Genomic DNA, 5,748 nt, shown 5'->3' with positions numbered 1-5,748 from the left:
CACTTATAAAGTGTAGCCTTATCTTAAGAGCTATGGGTTCACTTTTTACACCAAAGAATACACTTTCAAAGAGTAACCTATTTGTCAAGTTTCAGGTGCGCTTTAAAAGTGTTGCCTAATGTATCTCAGGTCAAATATCCAACACTTTAGTAATTTTTTGTTCAATTTTTAACAAATGATACACATATAAACACTTAGCCAAATAAAATGAAAACATAAAACCCCACTTTGACTTTTTCCTTCTTCGCGCCACCCCCAACCCAGAGAAGACTCTGCGCCATCACCACTCACTGTAACATCCCTAATTTCTAACCCTAAATCTCAAAATCCCAAATTAACTCAGAAAATCCTAATTTCCCCAATTCCTAACCCTAACAGCCGCAACCTCACCCTCCTTCAATGTAACAAACAAAAGCAGCCACTGTAGAGAGAAGAGGGATCGGGAGAAGAAGAGAAGAGAGGAAAGGCCTGTCCAGCCGTCACCACCGCAGCGCCGCTGCAGCTATTGCCACCTTCAGAGTTGCGGAAAGTGGTCCTCCCTGGCGTCGAATGCCGCCATCGTGTCGCACATGAGAGAGAGAGAGAGACAGATTCGAGAGGAGCTACCGACGATCGCTGCCGTCGAAGCCAGGCTCGTTACCGTCACCACCCAAGAAGCTGTGAGGAGCCGCTGTCGTGCTCGTGTCGCTGTGCACCGTCGAGCTTCCCTCACCCTGAGCCGTCGATCTGTCGCCACCGCTACAAGGGCTTGTCGCTGGAGCCACGACTGTCACTGAGCTTCCGTCGCCGCTGCCGTTCAAGCCGCTGCCGTTCAAGCCGCTGCTGCCGTCGATTTGGAGTTGCTGCGATTGGAGCCACTAGCGGGGGTGAGTTGCTACTGCCTTGTTGCCGTCCTAATCATATTCAACGTCCACTGCCCTAAGCTGTTTCTGCCCTTGAGTTCGTTGAGTTCGGATTCCTTGTGCTACTGTAACTGTCATTACTGCTGTGGAAACCAACGTTTCTGTTTGGCTGCTGCTGAAGGTCTTCCACCATCACTGGAGCTGCCCAGAATCATCGTGGAAGCTGCCAAGATATATGGTTGATTTCTAATTATGCCAAGACATCATCACTAATTAAGTTTTATGTTGATTTTTTTTGTTTTATTTTATGTCCTGACTGCATTATAACTTGTGAATCCCATTTCCTTTTTGATATTCAATGTTTTGACAAACTGCCATGGTTTATAATCTATTGATACTTGCCATTTTCATGCTTAATCAGTCTTATTTAGAGATATTTTGGAGCTGACTAAGGCTTTTAACATGAAAGAGACTGAGGCAAAGGCATATATATATTTAAAATCCAGATTACTTTCCTTCTTTACATCACAGCCTTTAATGCATCAGCTTGCTCTTTTTATTTTGTTATGATTCTGTTTTGTGTTGCCTCCTTAATAGTAAAAAAGATTAAGGAGGCTCTATCTTGTGTTTTAGTTAATAGTTTAAGGATTAAGACATGATATTGACTAATGAATATGAATGAATAGTATTATCCTATTGTGCATTTCACCAAAACCTCCTTATTTAGCAGCTAATATTATATATAGTTCTACGTTCCTAGTAATCTTAGTGGAAAGTAATTAGCAGAAGTTGCTGGTTTTGTTGAAAAGTGGTAGTTAATTACTACACTCACCTAACTATATCAGCTTATAACTCTTAAGAGGTAAAATATCTATATAAAGGTATTGATGCTTTATTTGAGTGTATTGATTTTTGTTTATCTATATAAAGACTTGTTTGAGAAGTGCATGGAGATTGCTCAGAAGTGTCTTGATGATGTACATGATGTTGTCCTTGATAGTTATTCAGATGATTGTTACTAAGAAAGTTATAGGTTGTCCTTGAAAGTTATAGATTGTCCTTGATAGTTATTCAGATGTTGTCCTTGATTGTCTTATGGATTTTGTGCTGGAGTTATAGATTTTCTGTTCTTGGTATTAGATTTCTTTGTTTTCTCTTTTCTCTATAATCATATCCTTGTATATTTGGTCATGTTTCATTATTTTTTAGAGCTAATGAAGGTGCCACGAGTAGAGTCAAAGTTAAGAGTATTCTCTTTCAAGATTCAATTTCTGTCTCAGGTATGGTGGTGCTTGCTATATTTTTCTTTATGTTTTGTGGAATTGAACTTTTGACTCAGTTATGCTTTCTTCTTTTTGCAGGTTACAGAATTTAAGAAGAGTTTATAAGCTGTGAACTCTGCTTGTGAAGAGGTACATTGTGCATGAAACTAACAAACTGTGTTATTGGCATTTCTTTGACCTCATGCATTTTCTCTTGGGAATAGGTCCGAAAGTCTGTCAAGCTGAAGATCATGAAGAAAATTCTTTTTGGGTAATACATTAAATCAAGGAACAGCTAGAGGTATGTACTTTTTTCCTTTAAATGTTAATGTCCTTATCATTCTCTAGGACATTGTTCTAGCTCTCTCAATTTTCTATGTTTGGATAATCACAGGCCCTTCTTAATTTTTCAGCAGTTAAAATTTAATTTGATTCTGTTAGATCTTGTCTAACGTAAACTTACAGTTTATGGACTACTATTTATTTATTTAATTTATGCAGGATCCACAATTGGATTCAAGACTTCAAGTTGGATAGTCTTTTAAAGCTTACTGACACTCGTGCTTCTAACAATAAGATGACACTGATGCACTATCTTTGCAAGGTATAATAACAATTGCACTAAAGGAATATATCATTTGATCACTTACCTTCTTTCCATTTTGCTATTTTGGCTCTAGGTTCTAGCTGATAGGTCGCCTGGACTGCTTGACTTCCACTTAGACCTTGTAAGCATGGAAGCTGTGACTAAGGTGATGATTTATGCTTGGTTGGAAAAAGAAAATTATTCAACTGCTAATTGCTAGTTTGGTTGGTTTATTGGTTCTGTTTCACTTTGTTCCCCTGTAAAACTGAGCACATATCTCCTCCTCTGACTTCTTGCAATGATATGTGTGTCACATGAATTAAGAGTTAACTTACACTTTAGAAGTATGCTACTACTGATCAATGCTACTACATGAATTAAAAAAATAATAATTATTTAAAAGTTTCAAAACATTAGCATCTGTGTGTTCTATTTCATTGAGTATAAAAGTTAACTCTCCCTCTTGTTCATAATCATGTTCTATATGTTGCTGCTGCATGTAGTAGTAGTAGTTGGAGGAGTAATAATTCAAGATTGGCTTGTGTAGGAGAGTTCAACTTTTCAAATGTGAAGAGAATAGGGAAACTTTGTGGCAACAGTTCTGATTTTGGCGTTGTGGGAGGTAGGGGATTTTTGTCTAGCTGCCAGGGTAATGTGATTTTTTAAATTATAGCTCTTTATCTTATGGTTTATAACTTATGTTTTTTTTATCTTTGAATTCTAAATTTGGATTTGTGAAACACTACTATGCATTGGTAAAAACACTAAAGATACAATCGATAAATTGAAATTGAAAATAGACTGAAAATCAGGTACCTGACTAGTAGATATGCATCAATGTGTTTCTCAAGATCAAATGTACTCTCCTTGTTTTCAATATGTGCATTAAGTTAAGCAAGTTTTACTTACAAGAAATTGCTTATTCTTCCTCTGACCTATCCATTTAATAGCAAAGGTTGTAGAATTGATAAACAGTGCACCAGAGGATATTCGACCAAAAGTTTTCGTTAGTGCAACAGCTGTTGGTTACTATGGTATGTTCATATGCCAAATCTTCTTCTCTACTGGTCGATTATTTTCTTGCTTATTGATTGTTAACTGTTTGATGCACTCTTTAGAATCACTTGAAATGATAGAGAAGTATGCATGATTTTAGATATAAAATGTCTTTCACTTCTTTTCACTGTTCAGGCACCAGTGAAACACAAGTGTTTGATGAACAAAGTCCATCATGAAATGATTACTTGCTGGTGGACCTATAGGCTCTGGAAAACAATAGTATGTCCCGCATCTTCTAGCTGTTATTGATTGGTTCCCAGCTGCGTCTTAATTTTAGAAAGGCGCCATAATTAAGTTATTTTTCTTTCTTTTTGTATAGGTTTTCCTGGATTGATTTGGATGACATTATTAAGGTGAACTCTTAACTTTCATATCTCCAAAGCAAAATTTATTGAAATTTTGAAAAAACAAAAATTAGTGGATATAGAACATTGGCTAGCATAGATAGTTTGGATGGTGCAATTCTCGATTCTGACTTGTGTGATTTGATTACCATGTTCATATATATCTTTGCAAGTGTGGCCAGCATTTAGTAAAGAATAAAGAAGGCAGATGTGAATTAATGATATCAGTCATTGATAGTTTTGAGTTTGATTTTTTAATTTTTATAATTGCGAATGTCATTATGATTATTTTTCTAATAATTTTCTATATAATTATGCAGGATAATCTTGAGGATGAAAATAAAGATTAAGCTGATTATTATTGTGGTTTATTAGCTAAGATAGAGTAGTGTTGGAAATGGATACATATATGGTTGACTACTAATGACTTTTATTAGAAGATACTTATGTAGGATATGTTTTTCATAGAGTATTAGTAGTAAATTCTAAGCGGTATCATGGTTATTTTGATATGGCTATGCTTATTTTAGTGTAAGATGTATGAATACTCACAATTAACTTCATTCTAGTACTTTTGGATCATTATTATAAATATATTTTGGTTAGAGATAATTTTTATTATTTAAAGAAATTAGTTAGTATAGTTATGTATTTATTTTTATTTTATAATATTTAACTCGTTTAATTAAATGTGAAGAATTAATATACATGTAATCATATTATTAAATATTATGTTGTATCAATAATTATTAGAATATTATATATATGTATAGAAAATTAAAAAAATTAATAAGGGACCTAAGGCTACACTTATATACAGTAGCTATAGAATACAAAAAAAAAAGGGACCTAAGGCTACACTTATAAATGGTAGCCATGGTATATAATGTGGCTACTCTTTAAAAGTGATGCAGTAGCATTGAAAAGCGTAGCCTATTCTAGTAAAAATGGAAGCTGAAAAGCATAGCCTTTGATCCTAGATAGCATCACTTGAAAAGCGTACCCTATTCCTAAACGTCAAAAGCGTAGCCCTTGGTGCAGAAAAGCGTAGCCTTTGAGAATAGGCAACAGCCGAATAGGAGTCACTCCAGAAAGCGTAGCCGTAGCCCAGAAAGCGTAGCCGTAGCCTAAGGCATCATTTTTTTTTCACTTTTGGCTACACTTTTCAAGTGTACCTGAATGGGTGTTTTTCTTGTAGTGTCATTTTACTTTCTTGTCATTTAATTTTTCTTGCCATTTATTTTCTTACAAAAAAATATAAAATCAAACCCCCTTGCATCCTCATAGCCAATAATTGAGCACTTCATTGCAATTTCTTGTGAGACGACCCGGAGTTCAAATACTTCGCTTAATTCTTATTAGGGTTTGTACTTATGACAAAACCAAATTTTAATTTGATGTGAAAGTTATTTGTTGGTTTGGAGCTATGCTTACAACGAAGTAATTCCTTTCTTTAGGAAGAAAATCTAGACCGACAACAATTTTTTCCTATCAAGGGGTGACCCGTGACAATCACCCACTATCTTCGTTACTCGCTTAGCCAAGATCCGCGTGCCTGACAACCACAAGCGGTCTACATGATGTTCAACGTAGTCATTGGACAATAGCCGGAGTATATTCTCTTGGGTCTCTAATACACGAACCGAGTCCGTGAG

At 35.6% G+C, this 5,748-nt stretch overlaps 1 pseudogene; it reads left to right on the top strand.

Annotated features, from left to right (window-relative positions):
• The first annotated feature begins 2,032 nt into the window (after nt 1–2,032).
• LOC110264632 (putative formin-like protein 15b) lies at nt 2,033–3,840 on the top strand (annotated as a pseudogene).
• Nucleotides 3,841–5,748: the final 1,908 nt, after the last annotated feature.

Source organism: Arachis ipaensis, chromosome B7, assembly GCF_059453495.1.
Source record: "Arachis ipaensis isolate K30076 ecotype BB chromosome B7, ASM5945349v1, whole genome shotgun sequence".
NCBI classification, from domain to species: domain Eukaryota; kingdom Viridiplantae; phylum Streptophyta; class Magnoliopsida; order Fabales; family Fabaceae; genus Arachis; species Arachis ipaensis.
This window is presented reverse-complemented; position numbering and strand designations above follow the sequence as displayed.